At 45.9% G+C, this 21,282-nt stretch overlaps 1 long non-coding RNA gene across 2 annotated transcripts in view; it reads right to left on the bottom strand.

Moving 5' to 3' along the window:
* Positions 1 to 21,282, bottom strand: part of LOC117693489 (uncharacterized) — a 121,024-nt gene that overhangs the window by 78,993 nt on the left and 20,749 nt on the right. The window contains exon 3 of one of the 2 annotated variants that reach the window (XR_013105728.1): positions 2,406 to 2,515. The exons of the other annotated variant lie outside the window; for it this stretch is intronic. This is a non-coding gene — a long non-coding RNA (uncharacterized LOC117693489). The remainder of the gene's footprint in view (positions 1 to 2,405; positions 2,516 to 21,282) is intronic. 2 annotated transcript variants of the gene reach the window in all.

The following is a 21,282-nucleotide window of genomic DNA, read 5'->3' as shown; positions in this document are numbered from 1 at the left end:
ACAACTTGATCAGAGTTTGTTAACTTGCTGCCTGGACATCAAACACTAGTCTGTGAGTCAGCTTTATACAGATGGTTTGAAGGGAGGTGGTGGTCTAACCCTAGGGCCACATTGTCCCCGCCAAACTCTCCAAGGAGCAAATGGGAAACAGAAGGAAGGCTGAGACAGACAGAGCTTTGCTCCCTCTCAGCGAATGAATATAAGACAAATACAAGTCAAAACTCAGCAGGTGGAACGGATGCAGGCTGTGATTGTAGAATGGCCTTGACCAGTGACACATACAGTCCTGTTTCTTAGGTATGCTAGGCTCTACTTCAGAGCTCAGAGGTAGGCTGCAACCACTGTTCTTCAAGGTTTTAGTATGCATCTCCACATTACCAGTTGAATCTTTTTTTTTTCTCTCTCTCAGGCCTATACACTACTAATCCCCTCCCTCTTTGGAACAGCTCAGACCTTTACCCCTTTCAGCTTCTTGGTGGATTGACTTCCAGGATCCCATAGGGAAGCCTTCTCCCACCCCTTCACCAGGGTTCCCACCCCACGTCAGTCCTTTCCTTAAATCACTGGTGCTTTAAGACACCTTTACTTCCCCGAGGTCATAAAGACATACGCAATTTCCTTCTAAACTTTTAAAAACATGTCTTACATTTAGTCTGGGATGTAGTCTGTAAATTTTTTTTTTAATGTCACATTTGAGAAAGCTATCCAAATTTATAGTTAGTTTCCTATATGAAAAGGTAAAGCAAAACAAACAAACAAAACCCCGAAAACCAAAACCAAAACAACAAAACCCCAGACATCCAGCAGGGCATTATGAAGCTGGCTCTCTTTGCCAACTGTGTGACAGTGCCCCCACTGAAGATGAACCTCGATGCCCCCCATGCCTCAGGAATAGAACACAAGCTTCAGAGGCCCGTCTCTGCAAATGCTTTCTTCTAATGCTATGCAACTCAGGGTGGTTTTGTTTTGTTTTTTAAGCCAGGTTTTATGTAGCTCAAGCTGGCCTTGAGCTCCTGGTGATCCCCCTGACGTCTGTCTCATCTGCTGAGACTACAGGTGCACCCACAAGAACCATTTATATGGAACTAGACTCTGCAGGCTAGGCAAGGACTTTACACCCAAGCCACACCAAGTTTGTGAATACCTTTACTGAAACTGTATCGAAGTGATATGCTAATTTGGGGAAAACTGCACCCCCATTTACAGTATTAGTTTGCTTTTATTTAAATATTCTTTCTTCAGTGAAAATTTCGCAGCCCTCTGCACTTTCATTCCTTCACTTTTACATTTATTTCCGTTTCTCACTTTCCAGCTAATGGAATCCTTCAAACTTCATTTTCTACTTAGAAGTCGCTAGTGCTTAAGAATGTTACCAAACTACTCTCTGTCAAAATCCCCAGATGCATGGAATGCTTCTAATTATGTATATTATCTGAGATTTTTCTAGATAGACTGCCATATGGGTTTCGAAAAACTGAAATTTCCCTCCTTTTCAACCGTTTTTTTTTTTTTTTTTTTAATTTTTATTTCTTCATTAAGTTATAGACCCCAGCCCTTCAGAATCCAGGAATAAGTGTCTTCGCTGCATTTCTTATATGTAACGTCTTACTTACTGGCCAAGATGGTTACTTTAACTTTTTGGCAAATATCCTTTATTCACATTGGTTGGTAATTTTTTTTTTAAAGCTGAGAATAATGTAAATTTCTGTAACAAATCATTTTATTCATTCACTGAAACACTGGAACACATTAGCATGTGACTGAGTTCATTTTACACTAGGTTTTTATGTAAAGCTACCCATGTGTTTCCTAGACTTCTCACGGGCTTTACTAATACACTTCTGCAGTCAGCGGACTTGTAGGCTACTTAGAATTCCACTGCCAACTTCCGTCTTAGAGCCCTCACATGCGTATGCGTGTGTGTGTGTGTGTGTGTGTGTACATGTGTGTATGATATACACATGCGTATAGAGTCAGACATTTTCAGAGGTTTTTAGTTACATGATAAAAAGTTAAAAAAATACTTTCATGAGAATTTTAAGAATTTAAATTTAAGAATTTAAAGAGCGCTTTTCGTGAGAATTTTATAAAGCTGCCCTGGCATTATCTGATTTTGTTTGCAAGTTTCATTTACATCTTAGGATCTGCCATCAACGAACACTGGAATCAAATGTAGGCTGGTGACAATAAGGTCACTTCCCAAGTTGCCTGCTTGCCCCTGCAGGGTCAACAGGCAGGTGAGCTGGCTTGAGCTTGTGGGAGCTCAGGAAGGCCAGGTCCACCCGGGCCTCGTAGCATCCTGGTCCTTTATTCTTATATCAGTAACTAAGAAGTTTGGTATTCTACCCACTCCTCAGAGACATCACGCAGGTCCCAGGGAAACAAAATCCCTCTTGGTTTCTTACCTCCTCTGAGCCCCAGCCAGCTTGGGTCACTCCTGGCATCTTCTCTCCTTACCCTTGCACCAAAGGAACACAGGAGACATAGAAGGAGCAGCAGAATGAAGTCACTTAACCTACAGAAAGGACATCGGAGTAAGAGAATCTGGGCAGAGAAGCCAGCAGCTACTGGGGCCAGGAACATGATGCTGACCATGGAGAAAGAATCTTGTTATATCACCGGAGACAGCCATAGTCCTGTGACCCTGCCTCTCTTAGGGCTTTGTGCAAGGAAGGTTACTGGCTCAGTCAGCATTGGCTAGCATCATACATGCTCTGGCAGAGCCTAGGATCCAGCAGCTCCTTCCTTCTGGGAAATCCCACCACTTCAATCAAGGCTTCTAGCCTCAGAAGAGAGATGTCGACTGCCAGAGAAACATACACACACACACACACACACACACACACACACACACACACACACACGAGATGGAGGAGACCGATCCTGAAATAAAGTAATGCCGTGTGAATTTCACAGAGTGGAGTGGTTTGAGTCTCATGTCAAGGGTCTGCTGCTATGGGAGATAAACCCAGTAGTTAGTCATTGTCATGGAATATGGTGCCATATTAAATGCTAGGCATCTATGAATCTGTTTGATTTTTGCTGCCTTCCTAAGTGGTACTGCCACTATCCCCTCAGAAAGGGCAGCCAGCCCAGAGGCACAGGGCTCCTGTGACCAGCCTTTTAAATATTGGCTGTATTTCCCCAGAGAGTGCAAAAGCACCCTTAAGAAGTGACCTTGGGGTGGTATGTCGGGTGACCTACACGAGGGACAACTCACATAGAGGCAAGGACAGATTTGAGGCCAGTATCTGAGTAACACTCTGGGTGTGGGCAGCCTCACACCACAGGCTGGAGCAACCACCCTGATGTACTGATGTACTGGACAGCGGCTCACAAAGGACTCTTCTTTGAGGCGTTGTGGGAGTGTCTTCACCCCATCTCACCCCAAGTGATTATTTTAGAATTCTTCTATGTGACACATACAGAGGTGTTCTGGGAAAGGCAATTTTCCTATGTCGGGAAGTGTCCCAACAGTGGGGTGCATTAGGGAGGGACACTAATGAGTGCCCTTCATCAGCTGTCTCCTTAGGAAGCAGTGGAGTGGGTTGGTAGGCTCTCCTTTTCTTGTGGCCAGCATCCACTGGCCGGATGAAATACCCCAGGCAGATGCCTTCTTGTCCAGCGTAAGTCCATCTCTCTAGGCAGACACTCCGTGTCATGTGACCTGAACAGGCTTCGTAGGACAGCCCCAGAGTTCTGCACACGTCCACAGCCCATACCGCACCTGAACAGAGGCCGTCTCTTTCTTGGTGCCTTGGCAACCAAGCCCAAGACAACTTGTTAACTGGTTGTCATCAGGTTCTGTGCTCAGAAGCGCCTGTCTTCTCGGTAACAGAACTGGGAAAGCCTGCGTGTGGGAGGGTTGCATGTGGGTTGGGCAGGGCTGCAGCAGACAGTGCCTTCCCAGCCTTGAGTACAATGTGCAAAACACCACCCAAATCCACAAGATGTCACCCAGTCCTGAAGTGGTGGGGCCAGTCCTCCCTGAGATCAGGCTGGTGATGCTGGGTAACTGCTGGTCTCTGTCAGTACTGTGCACGTGGATGGCTACATGTGAGTATATATATATATATATATAGCCAGAGGGCAACCTCTGCTGTGGCTTTTCATGTGCCATCAGCTTCCATGTTTCCTCACTGGGACCTGGAGATAGCCAGATAGGTTAGGCTGACTGCTCAACACAGGGCTTACAAACGCTCACCTGGCTTGCTTCTCTCTCTCTCTCTCTCTCTCTCTCTCTCTCTCTCTCTCTCTCTCTCTCTCCCTTTCTCTCTCTCTCTCTTTCTCTCCCTCCCTCTCTCTCTCTCCTTCCTTCCTTCCTTCCTTCCTTCCTTCCTTCCTTCCTTCCTTCCTTTCTTTTATTGTGAATTCTGGGATTGGATACTGTTTCTCTTGCATGCCTAGAAAGTACTTTACCAGTCGAATTTATCTCCCCAGCCAGCACCCTCCAAACTGTGATTTAAAGTGGTGGTGGTAGGAACCCAAACAAGATGAAACCGGTGCTTTTCTGTTCTATCGGAGGATGCTGGTACTCACATTTCTCATTTTCTCAGAGAAAGCGTACGGGTGCAGGTGAAAGGGGATCTGGCTCTAACTTAATGACCCTTGCCCTATGACCTCAGGCACTCGGTTTTCTCAGCTCCCAAACCGGATTGTCAGTATTCCCGTTGCAAGGCACCTTTCTGCGCACAGTCGTACGTGGCGATCCAAGGGGGTCAGTAGCAAATGACTGAGCACAAATTTGATCTTGAGAGAAATGGAAAAGAATCCTTAAGTGTTGAATATGCGTGGCGAGTTCACGAGCAGAATGCGCATGGAGGGCCTGTGTGCCATGCTACATGCAAAACAGACTTCATGTTTTAAAGCGCAGGGCTGGACATGCCTATGGGTTTACTAGCAGTGAACAATGGCTATTTACAAAACACAGAAAGCAAACATTTGTTAGCAGGGGAACAATTAAACACATGAAGCTTGTATCCAGTCTTCGGAGATCACTTAATATCATGCTCAGCAGACCTGTGTTAGCAGAGACCAAGGCAAAGGGACTGGACTGGAGTTGGTCTCTTGTTGTCCTAGGGTACGGCTGTGGGTGGTATTTATTTTTCCTGTGTGCTTTGCTTTGCTGTACTTTCCAAATTGTCTAAAATGAACATATCTTACTTTTAGAATCAGAGAAAAAAATGGATAGTAAAAAATAAATGTGTGTGCCATACAGCACTGGGGAGCGGCGGTGCTATTATGGAAATGAGGTACACTCCGCGGTACTGTACTCCTAAAGGGGCGTGGGTGTGGGTGGGTGCGAGATAGAAAACCTGCTCACTACTCCTCACCACAGAAAACAGAGGCTCTGGCTCCAACCTGAAGATGGAAGAACTGGGAAATGGGCTTCAATACAAAACTCGCTGGTGCCAAACCCCAAGGACTTATCTGAGCTATCTGTCTAATTGGGAAATGAGAAACGGGAGGGGGTATGGGGGGGGGGAGTCACAAAGTAGTTTCTCAATACAAAATTATTTTCAAACAATTGTTTTGCATGACAGAGAATATTCAGGAATCACATTATTATTATTTTATCATTATTATTATTAATTTTATTTTGAAAAAAAAAACATAGACTAGGGTAATAGCTCACTCAGTAGGGTGTTTGCCTTGTAAGCAGACATAAGGACCCCCAAATCTTTGTTAGAACAAGTCAGGTGGGGCTGGTGAGAGATGGGGTAGTAGTTAGTGGTGATTGCTGCTCTCCCAGAAGACCTGACTTTGGTTCCTAGCACCTAACTGACTATAACTCCAGCTCCAGGGCATGCAAGACCCTCGTCTGGCCTCCAAGGGCACGTATGCAACCCCCCACCACACACACACAGATACACACACATACACACACACACACACACACACACCATATACATGTGCATGCACACACAAACAGTAAATTTAAGTTTTCATTTTTTGAAATAAGATGGCTTTAGATATCTGACCTTAAATGATGGGTAATGGAATTTATCCCCAAATGGAAAGAATATGAAATCCCTGTAGCTATATGTACTTACACTGGGTGGGGATTTTTCACTTACAACTTTCCTCTTTCCAAAGAGATCTGAAGTAGAGTATCATCTTTGATTTTAAGTTTTGTATCAAAATGTCTGCAGGGACAACATTAAAGAGAACCAAAAAAAAAAAAAAAGTGAATTCTGTCATTCCGGCAACCTCATCATGGCTGTGTGGGGAGTGCTCAATTAGTGAGGCAGAACACATGGGGCTGCTGCTGCCAGGGAGGGGCTTCAATGCTCTACCACCTCCTAAATCCACCTGCAACTTCAGTCTATGGCTGCTTGTTTATCTGCTGTCCTCAGAGGGTACCGCTGTGGACTCTGTGTTGGCTAGCCCTTGCTCCCATGGTGGTACAAACTGAGTCCCACTTGGACTCAAGAGTACCGTGGGCTCAAGGTACTATGAAGTCACTCCCAGAGATGGTGGCACTCTCAAGGATCTGGAAACAAAAGAGTAACTAGGCAGATGGGCACCCAAAACTCTGGAGTGAGCACAGGAGAGGAACTACAGTTCATGGGGGCCATTCTAGGAGCTAGCTTCCCATTGACAAGAACTGTGCAGGTAACAGAATATGGGTCTCTGCCAAAGGCTGGAAATCCTGTCTCAATGATCAAGAGAGGGGTGACAGACATCATTCATAAGGAGCTCTTCAGGGTGGTTGTTCCTGACCTACCTTCTATGAGAACAGCAAATGGTTTCATTTGTCATCTTATGCTAAGTAGGCCAGGAAAACCTCATCCATTCATTCATGTAAGCCTTCATCCATTCGCTCGCCTATCCATCTCTCCACCTCTCTATCCACCTATTCATCCATCTATCCACCATTCACCCCACTATCCATCTATCCATCCATCTGTCCACCCATCTGTCTGTCCATCCGTCTGTCTATCCATCCACCTTTCCCTTTGTCCACTTATTCATATATCCATATATCCATCCATCCATCCATCCATCCATCCATCCATCCATCCATCCATCCAGTCTTTAGTTACTACTCACTATACTGAGTGCTAAAAGCATACAGAAAGATTTACTATTTCCTAGCCTTGAGGTCAGAGTTGTGTAAGGAACACAACAGTGTATAAAATGACGATGACGACGATGATGACAACCTTTAACAAGGTATCCGTAACACTCCATGATAAAAAATAGCAGGTTGGTGATATGGAAGAGAAAGACTGTAACACTGGCAGGACTTGTAGGTCTTGGGTAGAGGCTAACACCAGCAAACTCCTGCTTTACGTTCTGTTTACTGTTATTATTCTTCAAAGTCCTGGGGGAGTGAACCTGGAGTTTTATGCATGCTCCATAAGTCTTCTATCACTGAGATGCACCTCCAGCCTTTTCAATTTTTGTTTTGATACAAGGTCTCACCAAAGTTACCCTGGCTGGTCTTAAATTCTTTAGACCTTGAATTTGCACTCTCTCTGCCTCAGCCTCCCAGTAGCTGTGATTACAGGCCCACGATACCAGGCTCAGCTGTATCCCAACTTCTTTAAAACTCTAAGAAAAGCAAGCACTTTGGAAGGCCTGGAGGGTCCCAACTGGACCTGGAAAGGCGTGTCATACTGCAGAGGCAAGCCTCATGCAGGGAGAAATTAGGAGGCACAGAGTCTGTCTTGTTGCCAGTGAGACTTTGTTTCAGATCTGAGCAGCAAGCCTGGCAGCAGCACTTGTCCCCAAGGGTGCAGCTGAAAAGTGCTGGGCTCATGTAGAGGTTCTGCTATGTTCTGTTTCCTTTTCCTTAAAGGGGCAACACTTAGGACAACTGAAAGCTGCTCACACCGTATTGTTTGGCTGTTTAAATTCATGTCTTCTCTAAGTAACAAAGGCCTTCTTCTAGAGACATTTGGAGGTAAGTGGGGTGGTGCCTTCTGGGGGTGTGGAGTGCTGCACAAGCCTCCAGCCACAATCCCTCCTCCCACTCAGATTTTTTAGTGAAAAATGCCAATGCTAAGAATTTTATTTCTAAGTCAGCAAGATATCTCTGTGGGAAAGGTGCTTGCCACTAAGCCAGACGACCTGAGTTGAAGTCTAGGCTCTTCACAGTGGAAGGAGGGAATTGACTTTGGAAAGATGTCTTCTGATCTCCACACACACGCCACAGCATGCTCATGCCACACACACACACACACACACATACACACACACATGCATGTGCTTTATACACAACATACATAAATAAAAGTCTACTTAACAATCTGGCCCTTTACTAATTCTACCCATGATAACTGCATTAGAAGGACTCTTAAGGTAGGGACTGTCTGCCCTGTTGCAGGCAAGAAGCTGAGATCTGAAGTCCAGCAGCTGGTCAGAACATGGATGAAGCTGTGGAGTGGCCTTTGAGGGGAGACATTGGAGGAATAACAAAAGGTAAATGGTGTGGGAAGGAAGATGATATGCACGATGTAAGATCCATGACTTAAGCAGCCTGGTGCCTGACTGTGCTGTTAGGAGGAGGAGGAAGAGAAGGAGGAAGAGGAGGAGGAAGAGGAGGAGAATGACAACTGGGGAAAAGACTATGCTCAGCACTAGAACAGCAAATGCTTTGCTGGGATACACACAGGGAAAGCCCAGCCAGACTCCTGAATCCATTCCTTGGGATGATTGACAAGTCACAAAACCGAAGCGCTATTTAGAGCTCCAGGCTGAAGGTTCCCTCCCCTGCTTCCTCTGTGAAGCACATCCTGTGTGAGGAGCCATGATCAGGTTTTGGAGCTGCAGCAGGACTATCTCTGGACATCAGGGTACTTTGTCTCTTACTTTAAATAGTATAAAGGAAGCACTTTTGAAGAATTGCCTTTTGAGTTGAGATCTGAAGATCACAAATAGAGAAAAGGCCGTATTTCAAGGAGAGAACCTTATGTTGTGGGGCTATGTGGTTCGTCCAAGGAAGTGAAAGACTGGGTGGAGAGTGACTGGCAGTGGGGCTAAGCATGGAAGGCAGTAGATGGAGCTGCATCTTCTTTTCATAGGTAATGGAGAGCCTTGGGGAGCTGTTTCCCTCACTCTCTCTTGAGAGATGGTTTCTATCTGGTGTCTACCTAGGAGTGTAATTCATTCAGACATGCGACTATTACAGCCAGAGTCAGGATGTTGTTCCAGTAACTCCCTCATTTAGGGGCCTGTGTCTGAGTCTGCCAAGGACACATCACAGGGCTAGGGGAGGCAGAGGTATCCAGGGCTGACAGATGCTTAGGCTAGACCCACCTCCCCCCCCCCCCCCCCCCCGTGGAATGTGCAGTGCTGCTAACCCACTGGATGACCCCTAGGCAAGTTATCTGACCTCTGGGTCTGTGTCTCAGTTCCCTCCAGGCTTACTTCCAGTACTTTTTCTACACCTGTATTCTCTTATCTAAGCAGCAAGCAGCTTGACTGTGGACTGAGTCTATTCCCATAGAATTATCATCCATCAGTACTGTCAGAAGCACGCCCATGCCATTTGAGACAGAACACTATGCTCACCTTCTGTCACAGATGCCTACCTTTAATTCATGGTCTTGTTGCCCTAAAATAGTCCAGGTCTCAAGTAAGTCACAATAATTCAGGGTAACCAGGTTCTCTGGAACCTGGTGGAGTGACTCATGAGGTCTCTCAATTCTGCAGTCAGTTATGGATGGTTCACAGTAGGAGTCTAGCTTCAGGCTGGGGGGGGGGCGCATATAGAAGCCATCATAGGAAGGAACTATGCAGTCTGACTCAGGAAAACCTGCCTTTGGGACTTGCTGGATTAGAAGGGCTCTGAATGTTTCTGGAGAGTTCTGGAAGGCTGGACAGTTGAGAGCTTTAGAGAGGCAATTCTCTCCCCGGCTTTAGGAAGCAATCAGAACAAACTGAAGAAGTGTGTGCCCAGAGATACCTTGAGAGCTATGCAGAGTGTGGCTGAAATTTGACTGACAACCTCTCTACCAACCTAACCACAACACCTTCCCTATCTGGGTCAAAGACAAATGATAGGAAAAAGTTTCTATTGTTTCCTAAACACCTAGAACTATGGAGCTCAGCATATGCATGGGAGGGAGGGAGGGGGAAGAGAGGGAGGGAGGGAGGGAGAAAGAAAAGAAAGACAAAAGGGATGGGGAGGAGGAGCTGGGGCTAGCACTCTAATAAGAGGAGGTAAAGATGGAGATCTGAGTCCTCAGAATCTTATCTGGAAATGAGGAATAAAATAATTTTCAGCATCTGTCTACCCAAGGCAGGTTGACCTCAGCCGAGGGTGGAGAGCAGAAACTCCAGAAGGAAACTAGGCGCCAAACCCACGAATCCAGCAAGCCTCACTTCACTGTTCCCATGGCCCTTGCCCACAGGTTCTCTCAGTTCCTGCCAACAACCCTGTGAAATAGAAGCTATTACCCTCTTTTTAGGGATGTGAGAACTGAAGCTAAGAAACCAAATGAGACTGTCAGTCACAGGCATCAGAAGGCTTAAAATGCAGACTCCCAACCCTGTCTTCAGATGAATCAGGAACAGCAGGCTAGAGTTCCAATTTATACTCTTCACCCCCGGGTGGTCTCAAAGCATCACCACCAAGGGTCCACTGAGTTCCCTGGGTGATCTTGGTGCTGGGAGTCACCCCATCCACATCTCTATCAATCTACCATCTCCTAGAGACTCGTTTCTTGATTGACTATGGATTTCTATCATTGGTAACTCCAGGGGAGCCAGATTTAAGCACCATCCTGGGCACAGAGTCAGAGGACTGGCTTTAGGGAGTGTGAGGGCTTACCAAAGCCACTCTCTTGTTTCTTCGGTTCACAATGCAACTTTGAGGGTATTTAATTCATGATAATAAAACAGATAATAAGATAACAACAATAAGACGTGATCCTGTATACAAACAAAGAATCCAATACAAAAGGGGTAGGGAAGTCAATCACTTTGCGTGTAAGATGCCTCTCAATCTCACAGGAGCATCTTGTCTCCTGTAAGTGAGCGGGGAAGAGCAACGGAAGTATTTGAATAAATCATGAATGACAGCTGCTCTTCTGCTCACACGGGCATATTCAGCTATTGGTAATTTTATGCTCCTAACCCGACCAGCTAATGGTTTCACTTTCCAAAATGCAGCTTTTCTTTTCCATCTTGAAACATAAAAAAAATTGGTTGAATTAAAAGAAACAGCAACAACAACAAAAAACTAAAACACTTGACCTAGTTCTCCTACTTGAAAGCATGGATACATTGCCTCAAATAAGACAGAGGGTGAGGTGGATACATTCGCTCAATAAGACAGAGGGGGAGGTGGATACATTCTCTCCAATAAGACAGGGGGGAGATAAATGCCAACCGCCCAGCCTAGAAAAGATAAGGAGTTGGCCCGAGCTACAACAGTCAAAAGTATATGCAGTTTTGCTTAAAAGATGTTGGTGGCTTTGCCCACAGACTGTGGGAAGAAACACAGAGCACCACAATGACAACACATCCTGCAGCAGGAAGAGGAAGAGAGCAGCTTTGCTTTTCAAAGCTTGACTCAGTGTGCTGCTGAGTAAGAGGGGCATGGAGGCAGGAGGAAGATTTCCAGACAGTATTTTAAAAGCAAGCCTTAGAAAGCAACACCAGGTGCCTTGCTGTTGCTGTGATAAAATACCCTAACAAACCATTTAAGAGAGAAAGTGTTTATTTTTGGCTCACAGTTCAAGTGTATAGTTCTTCACTTGGGAGAAGTCAAGACAGCAAGGGCTTCAATGGAAGCAGCTGGTCATATCACATCCTCTGGCAAGAAGCAGAGAGCGGTGAATATACTCAGTTCACTTTCTCCATTTTATAGAATTTAGGACCCCAGCCTAGGGAGTGGTACCACCCATAGTGGGTAGGTCCCCAGCCTTCGGAGTGGTGTCATCATAGTGGGTGGGCCTTCACAATTTAATTAACCTTATCAAGGCCAGGGGCCTATAATCTCTGAGATTATAGATCCCATCAAGTTGACAGGTGACATTAAGCATCACAGTAGGTAAGGGAGCTGTGGGAATTCAAAGGCTCCGGTTGTGCTTTAGAATAATCTTTTCTGGGAAGGATGGTAAAAGACCTAAGAGAAGAGAAATGCCTGCTATGTCTACTTATGTTCCATAGAGACCAGGGATCCTTCCACTAGAATGGAGGATCAAATTTGGAGAGTAGGTTTCTCAAAGTGTGACTTTGTTTTACAATAGAAATACAAGAAGACCCATTGTGTGCAAGAAATCAGGACTGAAGATAATCATGTTGAGTGCAAGGAAAAGGAGGAGGAGGAGGAAGAGGAGGAGGAGGAGGAGAAGGAGGAGGAAGCCATATTCAGACAGGTGAATTATCTTATTCTTGGAAGCTAGATTTGAAGGGAGACTATTAGGGAAGAGGAAAGAGACACTGGGAGGGGACAGGGGAGGAGATGCAGGTGCATATAAATGAAGTGATCAAAGGCAGTTATGTTTATGTATGAAAGTGCCATCATGAAATTCATTATTTGATGATTAATATATGCTAATAAGGTGTTTAGAGAGACTAAGACAATTTATCTACTGCCTTTGCAAAGGCTCTGTTTTCTTTCTTCTTTCTTTTAAAAGGTGGGGTGTGTGTGTGTGTGTGTGAGAGAGAGAGAGAGAGTGTGTGTGTGTGTGTGAGTGTGTGTGCGAAAGAGTATGTGTGTGAGAGTGTGTGTGAGAGAGTATGTGTGTGTGTGAGTGTGTAAGAGAGTATATGTGTGTGAGAGTGTGTGTGTGAGTGTGTGTGTGTGAGTGTGTGAGTGTGTGTGTGAGAGTGTGTGTGTGTATGAGAGAGTGTGTGTGAGAGAGTATATGTGTGTGAGAGTGTGTGTGAGAGAGACTGTGTGTGTAAGAAAGTGTGTGTGTGTTACATATGTGCTATATGTGTGTAGGAGCCTAAGAAGACTAGAAAATGGCTTCAGATATCCTGGAGCTGGAGCTACAAGCTACGGTGAGCTGCCTGGATCCTGGATGCCTGGACCTGAACCCAGGTCCTCTGGCAGAGCAACCAGCACTCTTAACTGCTGAGCCATCTCCCCAGCCCCGTCTTCTCCAAAAGCAAAGATACTTTATTTTTCACATCAGTCATTTTGCTGATTGGTTATTCCTTGGTTTTGTAAAAGGGATGGCATGTAATTTAAGGCTGTCTGATGCAGCAAAGCCCTGCGTCTGGACAGATAAATTATTATCTGTCATGTCGAGAGTCCTACGCAGTAAAGGAAACTGGCAGGCCTCAGAAATAAATGCTGAAACAAGAACTCTGCGATGTGCCACTGTCTGAACATACTGGCCATTTTGGTCCCTCTGGAAGTGCAAACACATCCTCTGGCTCCTGGTATATCCCATGTTAATGACTCCTTCGGCAACTAAGAACTACTTCCAGAAGTGGTGGTCCATGCCTGTAATCCCAGTACTTAGGAGTGGAGGCAGGGGGTGGTGGTGGTGGGGTGAGGTGGATCAGGAGCTCAAAGTCATCCTCAGCTACATAGTAACTTTGAGGCTAGCCTGGGCTACAAGGACCCTGTCTCAAAAACCCCAATAAGCAAATAGACAGACAAAGTAATAAATATCCGTACCGAGCCACACTCAAAACCCCAATTTCCGATCATCTGTGATGAGCATGTGTGCAGACAACATGTCCACCCCATGAAAATAAGGAAGAAAACACTTACATGAGTGAACTTCAATCACAGGCAGCCTGGCAGGGTGGTGAGGGCTCAGGCGTCAAGAAAGGGAAAGACAATGGCGGTACCCTTCCCTTCTGTGTTCCCATTCTCTCCAGCTTAAAGGCAGAAAGAATAGAGAATGGCTGGCTCACCTCAACCCCCCCCCCCCCACTCAGTCCCAGTGTGGCCTGTGAGGGTACAATTTAAGACGTCAGGGGAGGCGATGGTGCAGGTCAGCAATATCCAATCACCTCCACATCCAAATCCTCACTGTGATAGGGACCTTCACATGCTGGGTGTTCACAGTGACAGAGCTGTCCAGCCGGTCAGAATGCTGGGGCCAGTGGGTATGAAGCGAATAGGGGAAAAAATGGCTAGCAGCAAGCAGATCCTGGTCTCCTGTGCCACCTTAAGAGATTTGCTTCAGGCAGAGAAGAAGTGCAGGGTCAGTGGGACAAGAAAGGAGGGGCAATGGCGAAGAAGCAGCCATGGTGAGCAGGAGAGACTGAGGCCACAGGGAGGCTGAAGGGAGGCAGCCTTGGGTGTGGTTCATCAGCGCGTCACTTGGTTAGCTGCAGGCTGCAGTGTAACCTATCACAGTTACTCAGTGCTCCAGTTCTCTTATGAACCATCACATGTTAGCAGACTGACCATGGAGCACAGCAACTTAACTGAACAGAGAGTCTTATAGAAAACTACCCTGACACCTGGCACACCTTCTTTCCCTCCGTGAGTTCATCTCATTCATTAGCCAGAGTTCCGCCCAAGAACACCGTCTGGAACCAAGGCTCTCCTGCTAACAATTCAGCCGGAGTCAGGACAGGAAAATAGGTCAGAAAAACATAGGATCTATGCACTGTGAGTGACAGAACCATCCAAGGAGCCTAAGCAGATGGAAGCAAGCTGAGGAGAGACAGCAGATCTCCCCAGGGCCTTCCGTTCCCAGTTGAAACGCTCTCACTGAAGTGCATGGCTAGCATAGGGTCAGAAGTGGGAGGTAGAACATCCCAACATGCACCTGCAGGGAGCTTCCCGAAGCCATTGCTAGGCTCTGCAAGGCTGCATGCTGGGAGGACTCAGAGTGAGCACAAAGTGCCCATGTATTCCGTTAGTAAATACTAACCAGCTGCCTGGATCTGTGTGGGGAGGTGCGGCACAGAACACGGCCATCTCTCCATTGCCGTGAAGAAAGTGAGAATTGGGAAACAGTCAAGTGAAAGAGGGACTTTACCTCAGGTTAAAGTACCCGAAGAAGAGAAAATGGGGTGATGGGCCAGTGAGAAAGTTCCTTTAGATATAAGGATGGGCCTCTCCGAGGAGGTAAAATTTGAGTTGAAGCCTGAATTATACAAAGGAGCCTGCCATGGAATACATGGCCTAACGCCCTGAGGCAGAAAATGGTTGGTGAGATCTAGAGACCACTTAGGGAGGAACTACTGGAGGCAGGGCCAAGTTCTCAGAAGGCATCAGATGGGATCCTGAATTTTATTCCAAGTGAATGGAGAAGCCAGCAGAACATCTTGAGGCAGAGGGATTACATGATCTGGTTGCTTTGTGAAGAACCCGGGCAAGACTAGAAACAAGAAGCAGGATGTGTTGCTTTTATAGGCTGGACATGGGTAGATGCAGCTCAGCAGGAAGCCTGCTCTGGGGGCTGTCACTAAGAATAAGGGCAGTGTCTTTGGGAGGAGCTGAACTTGAAGAGCTGGTGGTGGGGGTACTGTGGGAAGGCTCCCGTCACACCCTGCCACCCACCAGCACATGGAAGCTCCTCTATCAGCTTCCCTTCTACTGTTCGTTGGACTCCCCTGCTAAAACACTCAGCCCCTGTCCCCATACCATGGTGACACATATCACCTGCTTTGCCACTGATACAACACAGTGGAGAAAGGGTCATGTCAGGCCCACATTCCTCCTTAGCCCACTTCCTGCCTCTGGGGTTCTTGGAAGACACAAAATTCTTGAGGGCAGAAAGAGAGGTCTGTTTAGGAGGTGATCTGGGTGAGCATCCACTTATAGGAACATGTTTGGTCCCTGCCTTAAGGACCTGGGGGTTCAGTGAGATTTACCCTGGTCATTTCCCAAGTCTAAATCAGCACTCAGACCAACTCTGCACACGGTTCTTTTCCTTGTTACTTAGCCGTCGCTGGTAGCTCTGCATTGGTGTGAAGGTTACGCTTTAAATAAGTGTAAGAATATGTCACAAGTTTCTCTTTAGGCTGTGGAACCTTGTCTAGGATGCTGCGTTTGGTAAGCCTTTTTAGACACACCAAGGAAGTGTCGCCACATTCAATTTCTAAAATATCCCACTGTCTAAATACTCAAAGATGTCTCTGTGAGGCTGTGCTATTTAACCTTGAGCACTTTGACCTTGTGGCCATCCTGACGTACAAAGGGAAAGTATGATTGACTGCTCTGGAACTGGGGACTGGTGCAGAAAGCTGAGGGATGACATGGAACTTCATCCCACATTAGATCCCACACAAGCCATGGCCACTAATCACCCAGTGGTCACAGGGGGGAAGAGTCAAAGAAACTAACAAATGTCTACTGCAAGTCCACTATGAACTAGTTGCTTAGAGCCTTTGGGATTTCTAGGAAGTGACTGCTGGTTTATATTTTTCCAAGACAGGTCAGATTGTTAAGACTAGTCATCTCAAGTAAATAGATAAGCCACTGATCCACAAGTTATAAAGCAAAGCGACCACTAAGGCATCTCATCGTTTTTGAGAGATGAATTCTGCAAAACTACATGCAAACCTTGTTCAATCTCCCTCCCACTGCTTTCTCTCTGTATGTGAGAGGTGGGGAGAGACCAGAAGCCAGCCTTGGGTGTCATCCTCAGAAACACTATCCAGCTTGGTTTGGGGGCGGAGGTCTCTCCTCCTCCTCGGCCTGGGAACAGCAAGCAGACTAGCCTCCCAGTTCTAGAATTATAGGTGTGTGTTACCACACTCAGGCTTTTGGATTTCGGTTCTAGGGCTTGAACTCTGATCTTCCTGACATACAGTCCCTGGTAAACATGAGGGAAGCACTAACATCCCCAAAGTGTCCTATCTTAATTTTAGCTAAAGTTAGAAACGCAAAAAAAAAAAAAAAAAAAAAAAAAAAAAAAAAAAAAAAAAAAAAGACTCATGCGCCAGTAAAATATCTACGAAATAATGTCTAACACTCTCCAGAGGGCCTGTCCCTCCCTACGCCACCCCTAATAAATGAGAGATCAACAGGATTTTCAGAGTGGAATTGATTCCCTAGATCCCTGGTGCAGCCACAGCGGAACCACGTACAGCCTTTCATATCAACCTATCCCTTTTAATTATTCATCAAAATGAGGAGTGCTTTTTACTTTAAGTGAATATGTGAAACGATGGTTTAACATCAGGCAAGGCTAGGATATTTGCCTCAAATATTTCTGAGGCTGAAAAAAAGAAACCCTTCATTTTTTAAAATGGTTTGGACTGATTTTCTTTTTCAATCTAAAAAGAGCTATATGAAGGCACAGTACACAGGGTTTTGTTCCATGGATGTGTGTTCAAATGTATGCATTTTGTAAAACACAATAGAATTCAGGCCATCAGTAAAAGATTTTATAGACCATAACCCTCCCTAGGGACTGAATGCCAACTGTGCCTCAGTAAACAAAGGGCACATAGAGAGAGAGTGTGCCACTAAAGGAAGGCCTGTGGTCTGCTCTCTTGCAAAAACCCACATTTTAAGCTACAGTATCTCTTGTCATCTCGGTCGCATCTTAACCCCCCCCCCCCTTCTTCCCTTCCCTGCGTGCTTCCTGCATTCTGTTCTATGGTTCTGTTCTCAAGATCTCAGAAAGACATTTGCATGGCTCACTACAATAACCGTATCATGGCTGTGCGAACTTTACACATTCTTTCCACGGGCAACACACCAGCACGGTGGTTCAGACATAGGTGACGAGCTTGCCACACAGCAGTCAGTCACAAAGACACCACACTCCACACTCGCTCTGAGTCTGCCATGCTGGTTTTCCCATAAGCTATCACCCCCATCCGGATCTACAATGATGCTCCTTGAACACTAACCCCTTCTCACAGCACACCACAGCATTTAATCGTAGGGTAACTTTTCTGCTGACCATCAGGCATTTAGACAATTTCGCAATTAAATAAGCAAAATAAAAAGACCATATTATCGCTCAATAATGCTCTGCCTTTGTGTCTTTGCTTCAGTGTTCCCCAGTGAAAGGACAGCCACTGAAGAAGCCAGCGGGAGAGTTACATTGAAGGACTTTCCACTCACTCCTTCTCATAAAGGTAGCCACTTCCTTATGGCCACCAGGATGGCTGTCATTTCTACCCACGGAACAAATCACATATGAACATATGCACACTCCGTCATTTATCTTAATACAATATAGACTGAACACATGTTAGCAGATCACTTTTTAAAGTGATAGGCTCTTGTGTAGAATGCAGAGTAGGTTCTCAGAGAATGTAAACCCAGGACAAATGCTGCTGGACTAATTCAGTCTTCCACAGAGTCTCCTCTCTGAGCACCGCAAATGCATTCAGGTGTTTAAAATTAGAGAGGTATTTTGCATAGTGAAATGTCTATTTTATTAGATGGGCTACTTCATACAAAGCATGTTCACTGATTTAATGGTTAACAACATAAATATATTTAGTTAGAAAGATTGATTAGAACTGGCTGCTTTGAACAAGCATTTGTAGTGCTGAAACTAAAAATAGGTTTATCAGAATCTTTAAAGATAATTCCGCTAAGTGTTCACTGGCCTAAAAATAATTTCTTAAAACAATTTAGATGACTTAGCTAGGGTGGGGCATGACATATGTGCATATTGACCCAGGCTGTGATTTCCTGTAGAGATGCCACCAAATGAGTAGCACAATGTAGGCCAAGCCTACAGACATAGCAGAGATCTTGGAAATGATGAACAAGGTTGAGATCACTTTTCACGAAATGGTCTAGTTCTAGATAGAGGAGCAGACGGCTGGGAATGTAGCAAGATGAAAACCAAGTTCCAGCTAGAATAAAGGGGAGCAGACAACCCACATCCTATCTCACCGTCGCAGCGGGGAGCATCGCTGCCAATAAAACCCAACATTCATTTTCATATACCTTATTAAAATACGCAGAATGCCCACCGCAACCCTAGAGTCATTCCCAAACAGAAACCATACAGTGTCCTATCCAATCTCTACAGACCAGAAGCTGTTACCTGTCAAATGTTGTGGGGAGGGGATAGCTGAGCTGTATGCATTTTAAATATACAGGAATCCAAGGAACCCCAGGTCACATCTCCCATATAGATATAGATATAGATATAGATATAGATATAGATAGAGATAGAGATAGAGATAGAGATAGAGATAGAGATAGAGATATATATCTCACTAATCATATATTACACTATATAAAGATATACAACAAATATATACATACAGAAGTATATATACACACACTTGTTAATTAGCCCTTCATAGAGCAGCATAAGGCTAGCCATGGAAGGCCGGCTGGCACCTTTGTCTCTCTTTTCTAGTCATGAACATGACTGCAAAGTCTGGGGGGGGGGGGGGGGAGGGGGGAGATCCCATGCATCCTAGACTGCCTAATGCCTAGAATAAGACATACTGTGCCCATAAATCAGCAACTCAGCCTGCAATGTCAAGATGGGCAGAAGACTCCCGGTGAGATGGGCAGGGAGGGCTACCGCGGTCCAACACAGCCTAAGACTGGGCACGAGAGTAGTTCCGGGAAGATATTGAGATGCCTGGGAAGCAGGAACTCATAGCTTACCCCAGAAAGAAAGGCCCCCAGGGGTCGGGGGAGGGGCGAGCTCACCTTGCAAAGTGGAGGAACACCTGCATCTGCTGGGTCCCCTGCACGCCTGACGCACAGCCCCAAGGCTGGCCACTGGAGCACGGAGCCTACTTACCCAGTCAGCGTCATTAGCCGATGGAATGGTTCCATCGGATGCCGGAGGAACCTCTTTTTGTGTGTGTGTGTGTGTGTGTGTGTGTGTAATAAAGAAAGTTAGAGGAACCCCGCAGCTGCAGCGGGCTCGGGCTCGCCTCATGCAGACGCGGAGGAGGGGGGACAGTGGGGGGCAACTCTGCGTTGCTAAAAATCAATGGGAAGCGTAGCGCGGGGCTCAGGCAGACAAAGACCCTGCCCGCTAGGGCCGGACTCGCAGCTGGCGCACTGGGAGCAAGGGTTCCTGCAGACTGCTTCCCTTAGAGGTTTTTCTCTGATGACACCAGGACAGAGTCTTGACACTGTGCCACTACAGTGAGACAGGCGTTTCCAGGTTCTCCAGGGACTACCCTACCCAAGACATTCTGGTCTCTCCCACACTCCATGCCTGTGTGCGTACCTTCTTGCCAGGACTCGTTTTACTGGTGACCAGTTTTCTGACACCTCCTCAGCCTCAGAGCAGCCTTCAAAAGCCCCTAGGGTTTGGGAAGGGAAGAAGGGAGGGAGGAGGAAAGAGGAAGGAAGGAGGGAGGGAAGAGAGGAAGGAAGGAGGAGAAAGGAGGGAAAGAGTGAGGGAGTGGGAGAGAACACCGGTGGTAGAGAAAAGGAGGAAGGGGAGGGGGAGGAAGTTTCTAAGCTGGTTAAATAGGTGGTTAACACCAACCAGCCATGGCTGCTTTTAGTTCCAAGACAAACTGCCTTTTTAAATAAATTAGTGGATGGACACACACATACAGGAAAGGAAGAAAGAAAGGAGAGAAGAAGGAAAAAATCTTGAGAGAGGAGGTGTGATCTGAATACACTTTAGCAAGAAAAACATTGAAGTGTGACTATGTCAAGTTCATCACAGTGGGTGATTAATCTGTGGATGGACCTAGAGTATCCTGGTTTTTCAAACCCAGGATGTAGCAGGGCTTGAGCCAGTGACTGAAGCAGCCTTTATCCCTCAGCTTCATGGAAGACTAGTGACGAGGTCCACTAATTCTGGGACTTACAGTGAGTAAATCAGAGTCTAGCCTGGCTAGGGAGGTAGCTGGCTGCTATGTACCTTGATATTGGTTGGGGGGGGGGTGTGTGTCCATTTAGCTTAGGAGAGGTCCCCAAAGCTATGGTCTGTCTTTCTTTTATACATTTTTTTCCAGCTCTGGTCCTGTTTATTAAGGAGATTTTGTAATTATACAACCATGTGGTGGTTATGAATTTTAATTATTAAAGTCATATTCTATTTCATATTATTCATGAGTGACTGTGTCTTTCTCATAAGTAGCAAGACACCATTAGTCCAATTATTATTTCTCAGTCATCAGTTTGGCCTGCTTCAGTAAAAACATGCAGAGGAAACCTGAGCCCTTCACTAAGCCTTAGAGCAGTGTTTCTCAAGTTAGGGGTTCTGGGGGTCAAAAACCCTTTCACAGCGATCACCTAAGACCATCAGACAACACAGATATAATGTAACAGTAGCAAAACTGCAGTTATGAAGGTGTAACAAAAATAATCTTATGGTTGTGGGTCACCACAGCATGAGGAACTGGATTCGTTCCCAATGTCACAGCATTAGGAAGGTTGAGAAACACTGCCTTACAAAGTTTTCACAAATACCACACAGGACAGGATAAGACCCAGTAAGTTTCAGA

The sequence above is a fragment of the Arvicanthis niloticus genome, chromosome 21 (genome assembly GCF_011762505.2).
Source record: "Arvicanthis niloticus isolate mArvNil1 chromosome 21, mArvNil1.pat.X, whole genome shotgun sequence".
NCBI classification, from domain to species: Eukaryota; Metazoa; Chordata; class Mammalia; order Rodentia; family Muridae; genus Arvicanthis; species Arvicanthis niloticus.
This window is presented reverse-complemented; position numbering and strand designations above follow the sequence as displayed.